The 16594-nt window shown below is 57.0% G+C and overlaps 7 non-coding genes across 7 annotated transcripts; 6 read left to right on the top strand and 1 right to left on the bottom strand.

The window, feature by feature from the left end:
- Positions 1-10072: 10072 nt before the first annotated feature.
- Positions 10073-10144, top strand: TRNAP-CGG (transfer RNA proline (anticodon CGG)). The gene has a single exon. It is a non-coding gene; the product is annotated as a tRNA-Pro (tRNA).
- Positions 10145-10512: 368 nt separating this feature from the next.
- On the top strand, positions 10513-10584 carry TRNAA-UGC (transfer RNA alanine (anticodon UGC)). Its single transcript has one exon. It is a non-coding gene; the product is annotated as a tRNA-Ala (tRNA).
- A 520-nt stretch (positions 10585-11104) lies between these two features.
- TRNAA-UGC (transfer RNA alanine (anticodon UGC)) lies at positions 11105-11176 on the top strand. Its single transcript has one exon. It is a non-coding gene; the product is annotated as a tRNA-Ala (tRNA).
- A 1039-nt stretch (positions 11177-12215) lies between these two features.
- On the top strand, positions 12216-12287 carry TRNAP-CGG (transfer RNA proline (anticodon CGG)). The gene has a single exon. It is a non-coding gene; the product is annotated as a tRNA-Pro (tRNA).
- Positions 12288-12591: 304 nt separating this feature from the next.
- TRNAA-UGC (transfer RNA alanine (anticodon UGC)) lies at positions 12592-12663 on the top strand. The gene has a single exon. It is a non-coding gene; the product is annotated as a tRNA-Ala (tRNA).
- A 285-nt stretch (positions 12664-12948) lies between these two features.
- TRNAP-CGG (transfer RNA proline (anticodon CGG)) lies at positions 12949-13020 on the bottom strand. The gene has a single exon. It is a non-coding gene; the product is annotated as a tRNA-Pro (tRNA).
- A 1349-nt stretch (positions 13021-14369) lies between these two features.
- Positions 14370-14441, top strand: TRNAP-UGG (transfer RNA proline (anticodon UGG)). The gene has a single exon. It is a non-coding gene; the product is annotated as a tRNA-Pro (tRNA).
- Positions 14442-16594: the final 2153 nt, after the last annotated feature.

The raw sequence follows: 16594 nt of genomic DNA, 5'->3' as shown, positions 1-16594 counted from the left end.
AGTCATGGGGCCGCAGGGGAACACCGGCCCCGTCCCGTCCCGCTGCCGCGAGACGCCGCGGTGCTTGGCCGGCTTCGCCGCCCCGGGAAAGGGGATGTCCGTGCCGGGACAGCCAGGCGCCCTACAGGAGGGATGCGGGAGATTTCCTGGGGAAAAGGCATGGGTTTCGGTGCAGGGGGTTCCAGCCCCAGAGGAACACCCACTTGCAGCTGGAGAGGGGGACGTGGGCAGGGGCGGTGGGTGCGGGCTCCCCCTCGGGTGGTGGTGCGCGGCCTGGGGGCTGCTGCAGCAGGATGGGACCTGGGGGCTTGCAGGGCAGAGGCAGCCAGGAGGGGAGACAAGCTGACTCCCTCGGGACACCCTTGGACCCTGCCGGGCCGTGTCCGCCCCGGCAGACACGCGCCCCTGCCCTGGTGCGCGGTGACGCGGCCTCCTGGGGGGGACGTGCCAGCCTGGGTGACGCTGTGGAGCATCAGCCCACCTGGGACCCAGCAATTATAGGGGACGTGTGGCGGCATGGAACTGGATCATCTGCGGCCCCGGGGCGGCGCACGGCAGCCAGAGCCTGGTTCTCCCCAGCGGCACCGGCTGGGCTTCGCTCCCCGGGCTGCAGCCAGTGGCCCTGAAGCACCCCGGGTCTACCCCGGCGAGGACGCGGGCAGCCAAGGATGCTCCGTGGCTGCGGTGGAGGGGCAGCCGCCTGGGTGGGTCTGTCTGCGTCAGGATGCTGCTTCCTGGCACCGGGGTGTCCCGCTCGCCCATCAGCCGCCTGGGAGCGGTCCCCACGTGTCCTGCTGCCGGCAGGTCTCTGAGACCCCGGGGCAAGCCCCAGGCGAGAGTGCGCTGGATGCAGGCGTTCCTTGGAGATGGGATGCAGTGGGTCCGTTGCTGCTCCAAAATGTACCTTCATATTTGGCTTTCAGGAGACATTTTTGGGGCAGGGGCAAGCTTCCACCCTCCAGCTGGTCTCAGAGACTTCCAGCCCTTCGGTTGTTGGAAATCAAAATGCAGAGCGGTGAAATTGGAGTTGCAAAGTGCTGCTGGGGCTGGGGATGGGAAGGGAAATATAGTGAGTATTTGTCCTGGGCTTATCTGCACGAAGAACCTGGGCTGAGATGGCCACACATCCTGGATCCATTGCAGAAGTTAAGAAAACGGTCTGACGTGTTTGGTTTGGTGAAATTTTCTCATTTTTGTCATTCCTCCAGAGAAAGTCATGTCTCAAGCAGAAAATGCTCATTCCCTGAAATGAATAGGGGTTGGAAAAAACAGTCCTTGTATTTCTCCTAAATACTTGCATTTCCAGGAAGAGCTCTTTCCCCTATGGTTTTCCTTTGTTTTAATCTCATTCATTACACAAATCTGATTATTTTAACTTCTGACACGTGCCTTTTGTTTCCCCTGTCCCCTTCTCCAGGCAAAGGACTTTTTTCAGTACACAGATCTGCTCACATTCAGCAACATACCCTTTCTAAATGCCCCTGTGCATTTATTTCAAGCATTGCTGCATCTGTGGATGATATTCTGGGACACGATGGTCCAATGTGAGCAGAACCTCAAGTACTTAAACTGGGTTGCAACACTGAAACACACAGTGAGGCTGCAAATCAAAAGATCCTAGCCTGTGTCTGGAAGCCTGGAAGGGAGTTCCCCCAGGAAGGGCTGTCTTCCCTGGGATCACAGGAGTGCACAGAGGCACAAAAAAAAAAAAAAAAAAAAAAGATGGAAGATGATTAGTGAAGGGGAAGAAACCCTGATTGGCAAAAGAAGGGTTTAATTCTTAGGCTGTGGGTCCAAGGTGCACCTGTGGCATCATTTTATTATTCAAGACTGGTGCAAAAAGCAGCAAGGTAAAGCTTAAAATAAAGCCTTATCTTTTCCTGCTCACCAAATTGCCATTTAGGAGGTTGTGATGAAAGCACAGCCTTCTGCCTTACTCCAGCAGGCTGTAAGGTTGGTTCTGTTTGAAGCACGTGTCCTCCACTGCACCTCGGAAAAGCTGATTTCCTTTTTCCCCTTCCCGAATGATGATAAAAATAGCTGGGCTTGACCGCAGCACCTCTGAAAGGCTTTTTTGTCCTTGCAGGCTGGGCAGGGAGGAGTCACTAGGGTCAATTCAGTGCTATCAACCATGGCTCTGCAAGACCAAGTCACCCTAGGAACTAAAATGACCCCCAAAACCCTACAAGGCATGTCTTTAACAGCAATGCTGACAACCCCTGGCTCCACACATGCATAGTACATGTGCCCTCGTACTGCCATGGTTTATTCTGGGGCAGATGATGTTTGTGGCTTCATCTGGGCTCCGCTGGCGTGAAATGAAAAGCCTTCTTCAAACTTTAGTTGCCCCTAGAGCCTGATGGCTCATTCCCCTGCTTGGGACCATGTCAGCGACTCCCTCTCCCCAACATGCAGGTGATTCACGTTTAAGTGCAGGTAGGGACTTTTGCACTCCCTGGCTGTTTAGCAGCTAACAGGCTTTCAGCAGAGCAATCCGGTGCCACGCCACAGCCTGTAATTAAAAATGTCTTGATGATGTCACTCCATCACAAGGAAGCATAGCTGTGAACTTCTGGCTCACCGCTGTTAGCATATCCAAAGAGCGGGATGGAAAAGTTCTTGGCCTCGGAAATCAGCTCACGGTGCAAAATCAGTCACTTTTGGCGTGCGTCACCTTCAGGGGTGGACTCCAGAGCCCATGATTACTTTGCTTGTAAAATGTGATGTGCCTTCCAACCAGAATTCATACCCCAGACATGAGGAATAATAACAAAAAAAAAAGGCAAAATCCTCTAAGTGGATCCAAAAGCATAACGTTTTGCTTATGCCAGGCTTGCTCAAGTCTTCATCTGTAGTACCTGGGCAGCTGAGGCAGGAGAAATGTCCTCCAGCATTTTTCTCCCAGCTGTGCATGGTCCCCCAGCACCCTCACCCCTGCCGCCCCCCCGGTTTTCCTGCGGTCGATGAGACCGCTGTCGCAGGCTTTACCTACAAATGCATGTTTCTTGTGTTCAGCCTACATCCCTGAGCTCACCTCCGGTGGACTTGGGACCAGAATTTGTTGTGCTCGGAGGAAGATGGGGAGTGATGCGCCAGGGATGCGCCTGCCCTAAATTCTGCTGAAACACTCTCCTGCCTGGTGGCATAAGACCTAAAATGTACTTTGGCCTTAGGAAGCAAGGTAATTAATGGCTGTAGCCCAAATCATTTCAATCTTACTCAGTATGAAATGGAAGCAAAACATGACAGATGAAAGAGGGAACTGTTTAATCAGTCGGGGGAGCTTTCCAGGAGAAAACTGCCGGTTGTTGGGGAGTTTCAGGCGGAAGGTATGCACCCGCTCCCCCCCAGGGGCTGGGGCACCGTATAAAACCCCGCTCCGTGCCCTGCCCCACAACCTACTCCCAGCTGCCGCCGCCGCCTCCGTCTGGGTAAGTCGAGACAGGCTCCGTCTCCTCCCCACTGAGCTGTTGCTTTCACCGATGCCTGGTGCCCGGTCCTCCGCAAGAGTTCAAGGTTTGTTACCTGCCTCCCTCCCACCTCCGGAGGGTGTCAGGGAAGGGTTTATTTCTGCTCCAGAATGAGGAGTTCAGGGGGTTGCGGGATGCAGGGCTTGCAGGGTCCGTAACCACATAGCCAGGTGCAGCCTGCATGGTTTTCCTTGCTGAAGAAAAAAACAGAATAGCACATGCCCGGATTGGAGGGATTGATGTGTCCCCGTTTATGGAAGGGCATCAGAGGTCCCTTATGTTTTGGGATGGGATAGCTCAGCTTGCATTAAGTCCAGCTCACTCATGTTGTATTGATTTAAGTGGGTTTTGCTACAACTAGATGCATCTCGGTGAGCATTTCGCTTGCTGAAGGCTTGCTGTCAGCTTGAAGGCAGGCAGCGTGCAGGAGTGGGTCTGCTCTCAGTGCTCGCAGCATCTGGTGCCTCCAGCTTCCCCAGACGTGCAGCTCAAACCAAATTCCTCGCTTCTCCCAAGTGGGTTGTGGGGCGAGGGAAGGGGGAAGCTGGCTCCTGCCCATTTGGAAAGCCTTCCTTCGGGCTTTCTAAACCATCCAAGCTCACCCTCTAGCTAGTTCTCCTGCACCTCTATTATGGGAGCTGCTGAATGAGGGCTCAGCAGGGACGGACCAGCCGCTGCCTTGCATTTATGCCCTGGCTCTGGCTTTCAGGTGTACGTCCTCGCCGAGCGATGTCCTGCTACGACCTGTGCCTGCCCTCTTCCTGCAGTCCCCAGCCGCTGGCCACCAGCTGCAGCCAGCCCTGCTTCCGTCGCTGCGGGGACTCCACCGCCGTCATCCAGCCCCCCACTGTCGTGGTCACCCTGCCCGGGCCCATCCTCAGCTCCTACCCGCAAAACACGACAGTGGGGTCCACGGCGTCGGCGGCAGTCGGGAGCTACCTCCGGTGCTGTGGGGTCCCTGTGGCCTCCGGCAGTCCCAGGGGGCTGGGGAGGGGGGGCCTGCTGTGCCTGGGCAGCGGGCTGTAGGGGTGTCCCCCGCCGTCACCTCCTCCCGCCGATGCCAGCAGAGCGGCCGTGTCGGGAAGGACGAATAAAGCACAGGACCAAGACTGGGGAAGAGGACTAAGGAAGTGCCCGTGGGTTTCCCAGCTGTGGGGGGCACCTGCAGCCCCCCCCAGGAGGAAGAGAGCCATGCGAGCTTGTCACTCGAGACCGTGCCTCTGTATACCTTTCTCTCGCTAAGCCTTACTTTATATTTCCATGTAGGTCTCACACCCTGCAGTGCTACACAGCATTTACTACTGGCTGGGCGAAAATGCTTATAGCAGGCTGTAGACGGAAGATGATAGTCATGGGGTGGTGGGGCAGAGGAACACCTTGTAGGGATTGGCTTGTCCCGGAGTGGGGTTTATCCATTTCTTTACCGAGCACTGGAAATGCACTTCTCATACTCTGAACTGGTTTATTTTCCTTCTCCTTCTCATTAAAGTCATGCTACATCATAGCCTGAGTCTTTTGGTGTTCCTTGTGCCTCTGGTCTGGAGGGGTAACCTGCTTTGGAGGCAATTTGTTGCTGGGAGGGAGGTTTCTTTTTTGTCTGAAATGGGAGTTTCTGCTCCTCAGCTCCGCACCGTGCTGACATAAGTGTGTGGTTTTGCTGTGACCAGCCTGAAGGCAACTTTCTCAGCCTGGAAACCTCTCCTGCTGCCCCATAGCAAGGACCTGCTTAGGGAGGACTTCCCACAGGAGCAGACTTGTTGCCTGTTCCCTTGAAGGTTTGACATTTCAAAATGGCATTTACCCTGCATTTTGCAGCAATTTTTTGGGTAAGCTAAGGAGGATGGATATGGGGTCAGGGAAAAAAGGCAGAAGTGGGCTTCTTGGGAGATGCTCCTTTGGATGGTCATCTGATGCCCAACTCACACAATGTTTTATGAGTGATGATGAAGAGTAAAAAATTCCTAAGATACACCAGGGCAAAACAAGACCTCAGGCATTAGGCTCTTTATTCTTAGTCTTTACAACAGCCTGTGGCAAGAGAGGCCTTATACAAATAAGTACGTACTGACTCAAACATAGATAGCCCAGGTGCCAGTGAAGCATGTGATGTGTCTGCATCTGGCTGTACCTCTTAACGAAGCAGCAGAAATGTTTTGTTCTGTGCTGCTGCATGCACGCATAGACATGCATATGTACAGGTGTGACATTTGCCTCGAGTGAGCCCTATGAATAACATGAGCTGAATATACCTGTGTCCCCCTGCTAGCTCAGTATGACGGCTCAGGGAATGGCATCCCACCGTGGACATGGGTGCACCTTGTCCAGCAGCCCATGCCACAGTAGCATCCCTGGCCCTGTCAGAGAAGGAGGGGTGCCTGCGATGTGAAACACGGTGCAGGGTTACCCAGGTTTCCTCTGGACACACAGACATTTGGGAGCCCAAATTTGCTGAGACCTGTGACTGAACACTGATTGATCAGAGGTGCCATGGGGAGAGGCATCCTAACATTTCTGATAGACACCAAGCATGATGGACACTCAGACATGTGGTAATGCCATCAGGAAAGATACGTAAAAATAATAATAAGGACATGAAGAAAAACTTCTAATTTCCCATGTGCTCCAGACACAGAGGCAAGAGCAAAAGCTGGACTGGAGCTGTGCAGGGAGCTTTGCTCTGCTGCTGAGTGCAGAGACTTGCAAGTCCTGTGCCTGTGAGCTGGTCAGTTAGAGGAGGACAAGGATAATTCCCTCCTTGGCCCCAGCCACGGCACAGTGAGCTCCATGCTGAGATCTTCCCAAAGACTAGGACCCAAGATTTTAGTTGAACACATAAGAGAACTGGACAATAATTGTTTTACAGGGAGGGGGTGCAGGTGTCTCTGGAAAAAGATGCCAGGCATTGAGTAAAGCCTCTTTTTAAGATGCCATGTATCATCAAGCAGAACCTTTCCAGCCGATGAAAGGAGGAATAAGAGTGCAACTAAGTCCTCCATGGGTACTGTTTAAATCTTTCATACCTTAAGCATTTTGGTAGCATGACAATTTGCATAAAGCTTATGAGTGTTTATAATGAGGGATTATGCTGAGCTTGAAAGCATGTTGGTCTTCAAAAGCATTTGACCAAGCTCAACTGGTTTTATTGCTCAGCAGATCTTCACAGAGGTGCTCCTAATTTGGAGAAAACTTACGTGGCAATTGCTCAGCAGTCAGAGCACCAGGAGAAGACAGGTGTGGTTTCACATCCCTCTTCCAAGTACTGCTCAGATATTTTTATCCCAGCTCCAGAAATTGTCTGTGGAGATTGGATGCAATATTCTCCTGAACACTGCAATGAGGAAAAGCATTGGATTTCCAGCAAAAGCTTCATTAGAAATCTGCAGTCATCTGGGGCTTATGCAACTGTTTTCTACCAGTCTGCTGCATAGGACAGTTCAGGGTGGAGCAGGGGGAAAGAATAATGACATTTTTATGTGGTTTTTCTCTGAATGACTCCACTGGTGAGGTTATACAGATCTTTTTTTCTGAAGATCCAGTGTCTCAAAGGAGACTAAAATCCACACAGGTCCTTGATTTGACTTGAAAATTGTGATGCCATAGTGCAGACAGAGTCGGGAAACTGAGTACCTCGGTGCCCTGCAGGGCTCCCTGTCCTAAGGGACCTGGCACCCTGTCTCCCACGGGTACTGTGACTCCTGGCTGGGAGCTGTGCTGTCTTGGCTCCCAGCTCAAGAGCCGTCCTGAATTCACTCCACCACGTATACCCCCCAGCCAGCACTTGCCCAGGGCAGGACCCCACAGACCTGCTGATCAGGCCCTAAAATACAGGTTCTTGCAAAGACAGTGCAGCCAAAGGTCCTGGTGAGAAACAGGGCTGAGATGAAAAATAATGCTTAGCGGGTGGAAGTATGCACATGGAGGGAAATAGCTGGGTCCTGGGGTTTGGTCCCAGCATTGCCTACTTATGGCTTTCAACAGCAGCAGCAGAAGTGTTTCTCAGAAAAGCCTCGAGCTTAGCCCAAAAGCAACCCTTTGGCCATGCCTACATCTGTTGTGTTTCATGTCTTCTGCTCACCTCCCATCTTCCCTCACCTGGTCATGTCCTTGGAGGAAAGCTTCTCCCTGCTGTCACTCAGCATCCTCCTCCCACAGCAGTCATTGCTTCCTGGAGACCCCTGTTTCCCTTCATTTTGTTTCTTCTGTCCTTTGCTTTGGTGAAGTCAGCTTCACCACCAGCAGAAATTACAGTGCACGAATCACGGTGGGGTACTCCAGCTCAACAGGGCCTGGGAAGGTGATGATGGTAGCTCCCCATTGCAAGGTCACATCCGTGGGGGTGTCGATCTCCTCTTTGGGGTGCATGTAACCATGGGGACAACAGGTTTCTCTGCATCTGCCTGCTTGGGGAAGCCAACAGAAGCAGCCAGTGAGCATTTCATGCAGTGGTGGGTACTTTGTCCCCCCCGGAGATGGAAGAGGTGGGAAGGAGGGATGAAGTCATGGTTTGAGTTGAAACAACTGGAGAAGCATAGAGAGTTGTCATGGAAAAGGGAAGACTGGTGTGAGTAGCAAGCGAGTGGGACCATCAGGAGTGGAAGCCCCCAGCGGCATGGGGCTGGTGATAGGGTGGAGGGATTGGTGGTGGCTGGGTGATTGCTGGGTCTACACAATCCCAGCACATCTATCTGTGGCTTCTCTGCACATCCAGATGAGAAGACAAAAATCCTGGTGACTCACAGCAGTGGGACAGGATGAAGAGACAGATCCACTGCCTGTACCTTTGCTGGGTTGCAAAAGGCATATCCTACCCCAGCACCCATGCACCAAGCTGAGGACAATGCCAGGAGGGCAAACGGGCCTCAACAGGCAGCATCCCTCATCATCCTCACTAGGGCATGGACTCCTGGCCAGAGCACCAGGGGACATGTGTCCTGGAGCCAGCCAGGTGGAGAGACAGCTCCTGGAGCTGGGAGCCTGCAGGCATGGCAGAGTGAGATGGGACTTGTTTGCCAGTAAAAATCTTCTTCCTTGCTGACCAAAGCCTTGCAACTCATTTTCCCACCAAAGCAGAGAGAACACCTGCTCTTACACTTCAGGAAGGGGAGAGAAAGTGGTTGCATGGCTGGGATAAGAGGGAGGAGAGGACACCACCAAGACAACATCCCACCCCAGGCACCCATGGACTGACTGCAGGGCAGAGGCTCGCTGCGGTTTCCCGGGGTGCCCTCCCTGCCATGCAAAGACCCTGCACCAGCCTGGGGTGCCAGACAGGCGATGGCTCCAACAAGGGCTCTGGTTCTTCCCCAGGGCTGGAAATCCCATAAAGCAGGAAAATAACAGGCCACCCACACGTGTGAGTCATGGGGGAAGAAGCATGCAAATCAAAAGGCGCTGGCATCCTGGTCTGGCCCTTCTGGTGCTACCTGTGGGAGTGGGGCTCACAGGGCTTGCACCCCAGCGAGCCCGTAGCCCTATTGGCTCCACCAGCACCATGCCTCACCCTGAGCCCAAATCATTGCCAGACATCACTCCCAGCTGTCCTACACCCCCTTCTCCTCTGAGCTTCTCCCGTTGGGGTGGGCAGTCCTTTGGGAGAGACAGGGATGAGCGCAATGAAAGCGGATCCCAAATCCCAACGGTTTACAAGGTCCTGGGAGTGAAATACTTGGGGACTTGAGTTTCAAACTCAAGAACTGTTCAGTTAAATATTGAAGGGCTGCTAATTCACGTTTGCTGAGAATTAGGTGTCTGCATGTTTCCCAAAGAGAAGGGCGATCTGGTTATCGCTGTGTAAGGTGGCTGTTGTTAGCACTGGATGTGTGGGGCTGAAGGAGCCAGGAAGCTGTGGGGAGTTATGTGACCTGGACATCATGGGGTGCAGTGTTCCCCCTGCCCGCTCCACCCCACACCTCTGTGATTTGCAGGGCAGGGGAGAGGAGCGAGGCTTGCCTACGCTGCCTATCGCTGATCATTCCTCCTGGTTCCCCTGGGTCAGCTCACAGGGTTTGGACGTACCCCAAGGAGGGATCCCTTGCTCTGGCACAGCCTGCAAAGTGACATAAGTAGCATTGGAGGCTTATTGCGGGTGGGCTGTCTGAAAATCAGCTCTTTGCCCTGTTCCCCCTGTGGTTGTTCTGCATGGAGGGAAGTCCCCACCAGCTGGGGCTCCCACAGCCGCTTGGCTTCCCACCCTGGCACAGCTACAGGCAGCTCTGCCCTTGGGGATTGTGTCCAGAAAAAATCGCCCTGTCCTGCCCGGGAGCTGTCCTCCCAGGCCTGCCCCACATGGCACCCATGGGAGTACCAGCACCAGCACCCTGCTGACCCCGACGCAGGGTTGGCAGCACCTGCGAGATGGGAAAAAAGAATGGCCGGGGGAATTTGCCTGTAACCCGGCACTCACAGCTCCTGTCCCTTGTCAAAGAGCCGCCCCAGCACTTGTGGGGCAGGGGAGAGGGAGATCATTAGCACTGGGACCATGTGAAATAGGTCTCTGAAGAGTGGTGGTGGGAGATGGGGACACCCAGGAGCCATCACCTTGTGCCCAGCACCACGGGTGGGTGGAGCAGAGGGGCCAAGGGCAGGATAAACAGTGCTGCCCTGGCTCGTTGGTCTAGGGGTATGATTCTCGCTTCGGGTGCGAGAGGTCCCGGGTTCAACTCCCGGACGAGCCCTCCTTTTGGGCACCCACCTTCCCTCGTGGCGCATGGGGCTGTGACATAACCAGGGCACCGATTAGGGCAGTGGTACATTACACAGCAAGGTCAGTGCCATGACCTGGCTGGCAGGTCCCCGTGGGCAGCATGGACCCCCAAGAGCCATCAGCGAGGGGCTGCCAGGGGCATGGGCAGGGAGGCGGATGGAGGAAGGGGTGGGAAAGGGCAGCGGGAGGCAGCGCTGGGCACCGTAGAGCAGAGCGGGTGCTGCCATCAGCGTGTGCCCCGAGGGCCTGTTTTTGGGGTCAGGGCCGTGGGGGGTGAGCGGTGGGTCAGTGGTGGGGGGTGAGGGGAGTTGTGCAGGCCCCCACGCCTGCCCATGCAGAGGGGATGTAGCTCAGCAGGAGAGCGCTTGCTTTGCATGTAAGAGGCCCTGGGTTCAACCCCCAGCATCTCCATGTCCTTTTGCCTGCCCAGTCCCCCTCCCTGCCAGCTGTGGGACAGCAAGGGCCCCCCAGGTTCCCTAAAAAAGCCCTGGGGCTGCCTGCAGGCATGGCTGGCCTGTAGCTGATTCCCAACACCCATAGGCTGCAGGTGTGCTGGGGGAAAACCAGAGCCTCAGCTGCATCCCTAACCCCAAAATGTGGGGGGCAGAGGGGCCGGGGCTGCAAAAGGGGTGCAGCACCCCAGCTCGTTGGTCTAGGGGTATGATTCTTGCTTTGGGTGCGAGAGGTCCTGGGTTCAACTCCCGGACGAGCCCTCCTTTTGGGACAACCCCTCCTTTGGGGACTGCATCCCTGCTGCTGTCTGCAGACCTGGTAGAGAATGGTCAGCCCAGTGTACCCCCCACCTGCCTGCAAATGGCACCCCGTGCTGTGGCCATAGGGTTTCTCTTTCAGCTGGCACTGGTTTTAGCAGCTTGGATGCTGCCGCTGCAGTGCCAGGGACAGTACAGCCTGCCCAGGCATTCCTTGGTAGGGGGATGTAGCTCAGCGGGAGAGCACTTGCTTTGCATGTAAGAGGCCCTGGGTTCAACCCCCAGCATCTCCAGCTTTTCCTTCCTGAAAACGTCCGGTAGCCCGTAGGAAACGTACCAGTTCTTGGTGCATGGGACATCCCCAAAGCTGATCTCCCTCTTGCACCAGGGTTTCTCATCCTTGCTCCCTGGAATCCCGGTGGCCGTTTCCTTTCCCTGCTATCCGACTCTGACCCTGGGCAGAGCTGCCCAGCGGGATGTGGTGGCAGCAGGGCCCCGCTCTGCCCCGACAGCCCTTTCACAACCCAGGAGGGGACGAGCCCAGGCCATGGCTGAGCTGTGTCTCTTTGCCCACAGGGCAAGGAGCAGGCAGCACCTCGCTCCTGGCACTGGCGGGACCACCCCAGCAGAGGGGATATAGCTGAGCTGGGGAGGCCGCCTGTCCCCCCTGTGCAGGGCAGCGTCCCCCCGTCTGAGCCCTGTCCCCACAGGGGCTGTGCCCAGTGGTGGGGGGCCAAAAGGAGGGCTCGTCCAGGAGTTGAACCCGGGATCTCGCACCCTAAGCGAGAATCATACCCCTAGACCAACGAGCCGGGGTGCACAGCTGCTCGGGCACACCCCCCCGTGCCGGGCAATGGGGTGCTGGGGGGGCACTGCTGCCCAGGGACCCCGCGGCACCAGGAGCTGCTTTTTGGCGACGGGCCCTGCCAGCGGGCCCTGGGGAGCAGAGCGGGGCTGAGGGTGTGTGCAGGGATGCACCGGCCACCCTGAAGAATTCCCACTTCCCAGGAAAGGGGGCAGCAGGGACCCTTTGGGACAGGGGGACCCAGGCGTGCACCCGGCAGGAGGGGTACAGGCCCCCGCAAGGTTTTCCAGGCTTTGTTACCCTGGGGTAGGTCAGGAAGTGGCATGTTCCCAAGATGGCAAGAGGCTCCCCATCATCGCCCTGTGCCACGTCCCCAGGGGGCTGGGGGAGCCGATGGGCAGAGAGCAGAGGGGAGGGAGAGGGCAGTGCCCCGGGGCAGCCCCCACCTGCGCTGGGCACCGGTTGCCGTGTGCGGTGCCCGGGGCCGTGGGGGACAGGACTGGGGCTGGGTCCCAGTTGCGCACCCCGGCTCGTTGGTCTAGGGGTATGATTCTCGCTTCGGGTGCGAGAGGTCCCGGGTTCAACTCCCGGACGAGCCCTCCTTTTGCGCACCCATTGCCCTCAGCTGCTATGAGTGACCCCAGCCCGTGGTGGGACCAGGGCCAGGGTGGTGGGAGGGCAACAGTGCCTGGTGCAGCAGGGATGGGCAGAGGCTTGGGGGGGTGGGCATGTCCCCAAGGCCAGGATACAGACTCTCAGAAGCAGCAATGGGGATGGTGGAGTGCAGCCCCTGACAGTCTGTATTTGGGGCCCTGGGGCAGAGCAGGCTGAGTGGTGGGCAGTGGGGCAGTGGGGGGGGGGAGTGAGGAGAGCTGCCCAGACCCCCACGCCTGCCCATGCAGAGGGGATGTAGCTCAGCGGGAGAGCGCTTGCTTTGCATGTAAGAGGCCCTGGGTTCAACCCCCAGCATCTCCATGTCCTTTTGCCTGCCCAGACCCCCTCCCTGCCAGCTGTGGGGCTGCCAGAGCCCCCCAGGTCCCCTAAAATAGCCCTGGGGCTGCCAGTGGGCACAGCTGGCCTGGGGATGCTTCCCAGCACCTACAGAGAGGCTGCAGGGAATGCGCACAGGTGTTTCCCTCCCCTGCCTGGGTGCTGTGGGGTCTGGAGGCAGCTTGTGTCCCTTCCCCATGAGGCTTGGGGTGAATTTTGGTGGTGGTGGGAGCAGCTGGGTGGGAGTGGGGTGGTGGGTGCGCAAAAGGAGGGCTCGTCCGGGAGTTGAACCCGGGACCTCTCGCACCCGAAGCGAGAATCATACCCCTAGACCAACGAGCCGGGGTGCGCAACTGGGACCCAGCCCCAGTCCTGTCCCCCACGGCCCCGGGCACCGCACACGGCAACCGGTGCCCAGCGCAGGTGGGGGCTGCCCCGGGGCACTGCCCTCTCCCTCCCCTCTGCTCTCTGCCCATCGGCTCCCCCAGCCCCCTGGGGACGTGGCACAGGGCGATGATGGGGAGCCTATTGGCCTCTTCGGAAAGTGGTCCACACCTCCCCACCCCGCTCCCCTTAGTGGCTGTTTGCTCCCCTCTCCCACGTCTGCAAAACCTGGAAAACCCCATGGGATCCTGTGCCTCTCGTGTCTCAGGGCCACCACAGCCCCAGTCCGAGGCATTGCAGGGCTCCATGTGCACCTCTGCCTCCCCCTGTCCCAACCTGTCCCTGCTGCCATGTTTTCCTGGGAAGCAGGGAAGTCTCTGTGGTGGCCAGTGCATCCCCACACACAACTTCAGTCCCACTCTGCTCCCCAGGGCCTGGCTGCAGGGCTTGTCCCTGAAAAGGTGTGCCTGGCACCCTGGCATCCCTGGGCAGTGCTGTCCTTGAAAGCACCCCAGTGCCCGGGACAGGGTGGGGGTACCCGGGCAGCTGCGCACCCTGGCTCGTTGTTCTAGGGGTATGATTCTCGCTTAGGGTGTGAGAGAGTCAACTCCCAGATGAGCCCTCCTTTTGGCCCCCCACCACTGGGCACAGCCCCTATGGGGATGGGGCACGGACAAGGGGGCATCCCCGATGGGCAGCTCTGCCCAGGACTGCGGCGCAGGGTGCGGCACGGTGGTGGCACTGCAGCCAGGGCTCCCACAGCAGCTCAGCTGCCCACACTGGCACAGCTATAAGGAGCTGCTGACCCAGGGTCTGAGTCCAGAAAACCGTACTCTTGGCTTGGCCCAGATCCAGCCCTGTTGACAGCTTGGGCCACCCAAGAGACACCCAGTGCCTGCAAACCCCCGAACCCCACGGTCAGCAGCTCCGGGGGGCTGGGGAAAGAAGCAGTGACAGGGATCTTCTGGGAGCAAAGAGAAAGCCAGGTCAGAGGGGGACATCAGCTTTGGGGGACCCCCCGTTCAGGAAGAAAGGCAGGGGCTGACGCTGCAAAGCACCGGCCGTTTCCACCTCTGCGAGAGCCAGGGAGATGGTTGGGAGGAGGAAAACCCCCGGAGATGGTGGGAATCGGAGATGCTGGGCACTGATGCCCCGTGGCCACCTCCAGCGGCTGGCTCCGTGGACCGGCCCCAGCAAGAGGGACCTCCGTGCTCCCAGAGTGTGCCGAGGGACACACACAGCCTCGGCTGTCCCCCCAAAAGTGCGTGGGGTGCAGAGGCTGGGGGTGCAAGGGGGTGCGGCACCCCGGCTCGTTGGTCTAGGGGTATGATTCTCGCTTTGGGTGCGAGAGGTCCCGGGTTCAACTCCCGGACGAGCCCTCCTTTTGGGCACCCACCTTCCCCAGCACCGCGTGGGGCCGTGGCGCACCAGGGGCACGGCTGCGCGGGAGTGAAAGAGTTAATGTCTCAACCCTTGTGGTGGGGCAAGTTCTGCTGAACGGCGAACTCCGCATAGCAAGAACTCCGCCCGGCAGGGAACCCCGGGCGGAGAGGAGCGGATCAGCACCATCAGCAACAGGAGGGCGAGGGGAGGGCGGGCCGTGCCGGAGGGTGCGCAGCTCCCAGTTCGCGTGTGCTGTTCTGATACGCTGAGCGGGGCAGCTCACCGCCCGTGGCCAAAGATCACGTCTGCAGGGAAGGGGAAACTACTCCCCAAACGACCCCCGAGCCCGCGGACCTATTTCCCGAAGGCGCACAAGCTGCCCAAGACACCTAATGAGCCTAGTGAGTTCGAGTGCCCGCCCGAAGGAGGGGGTGTAAGAGTCGGTCAGAAAATCAGCATCGTCTCAACATTGTCGTCAGGAACAGGAACACTACGCTACCTGACATCGGCCTGTTTGGAGCGCAGCGGACGGTCCCGAGGATGGAAGGTACCTGGCTGGAACCCTTAGAGATAACCGCATGGTACTGTCTAAAAGGATGGATTGCAACTGTTGCCATAACGTCGAAGACGAAACCATGAACGTTAGACGAACTTTGCTTCATTATAATACCAAAACACACCTCCTGGTCGAAGGCTGCCCGCCTCCAAGACTTACCACGCCTCGGACGCTGACCCCGCGCCTGCGTGATAGCCTCGCTCGAGAAGGGCGGAGATATGATAATTGTATTCTGAGAAGGGCGGAGATATGATAATTGTATTCTGGGAAGGGTGGAGATATGATAATTGTATTCTGAGAAGGGTGGAGACTCCTGAGGCAGAGGTGGAGCCAGGTGTGTTACTAGCATAAAAGATGACTTCTGAACAACGGGAGTTTGAAGCTTCCCCACCAAGGACCACGACGGTCGACGACGCAGCAGCAGCAGCTGGACCCGGGACCGTTAGGACGTCTTGAGATCAGCGGTGGTAGCTATAACCTCTCTTTCTCCTCTCTCTAAACTTTACTTTACTTTTCTCCTTTCTTTCACCCATCTCTAACTATTGTGTGCCTCCTCACAGGCAATACAATAAAGTTTTACTGTGTGATTACTGCTATCCCCCTTGGTGTTGGTCACCTTAATTTTGCACTTTCGAGATCGCAGCAAACGAACCATCACGAGTCCACCGAGTGGACCGTGACAGGGGGCAAGGATGATAAAAGGACAGAAACTGAAGCCCTATGCGTGGGTGCCCACCGGAACAGGACCCCTCGGCTGACTGAACGAACGCTGGACACAGGACCGGTGACCTCTCTCTGTTCTTCTCCCCCCCCGGCTTCTTATCTCTCTCTTCTCCCCTCTCTCCCCTCTTGCTCTCTTCTCTCTTCCGTAATCCCTACGCCTCATCCCTTTAGACATAAACCGTTGGCCAAGTCTGGGTCTAGGAGTGGATCCAGCTGCCCCTGGGCTCTTCTCTGAGAAGGAGTCTAGAAAGCCAGGGGGTCTGCTCTGAACCTCGGGACTCAACGGGAGGGCTCTCATTGTCTTCCCTGAACTGATTCCCAAATGAGCAAGGCCTGTAGTATATGTTTGGTGATGTAGGGTTAGCAAATGTTACACAGTTTAATGACATAGTTTCATGCCAATTCTTGTTGTGAGCATACCAATTTTGGTGGTGAGCATGCCATTTCTTGTTGTAAGCAAATAAAATTTGGGTATTGTGAATGAAAGGACCCCGGTGTCGTTTCACCTTAATCCTGACCTGGGAATCAGCAAACCTGAGTCCTCGTCCAGAGAAATTGGGACGTGACAACGGTGAGGGCAGCGGTGCCCTGCACAGAGGGGCCGGTGCCAGGTCCTGTCTGGCATGTCCCCGTGGGCAGGACGGACCCCCAAGAGCCATCAGCGAGGGGCTGCCAGGGGCATGGGCAGGGAGGCGGATGGAGGAAGGGGTGGGAAAGGGCAGCGGGAGGCAGCGCTGGGCACCGTAGAGCAGAGCGGGTGCTGCCATCAGCGTGTGCCCCGAGGGCCTGTTTTTGGGGTCAGGGCCGTGGGGGGTGAGCGGTGGGTCAGTGGTGGGGGGTGAGGGGAGTTGTGCAGGCCCCCACGCCTGC

Source organism: Haliaeetus albicilla, chromosome 4 (genome assembly GCF_947461875.1).
Source record: "Haliaeetus albicilla chromosome 4, bHalAlb1.1, whole genome shotgun sequence".
In the NCBI taxonomy this organism is placed as follows: domain Eukaryota; kingdom Metazoa; phylum Chordata; class Aves; order Accipitriformes; family Accipitridae; genus Haliaeetus; species Haliaeetus albicilla.
The sequence above is the reverse complement of the archived record's forward strand: the minus strand, read 5'-3'. Positions and strand labels throughout refer to the sequence as shown.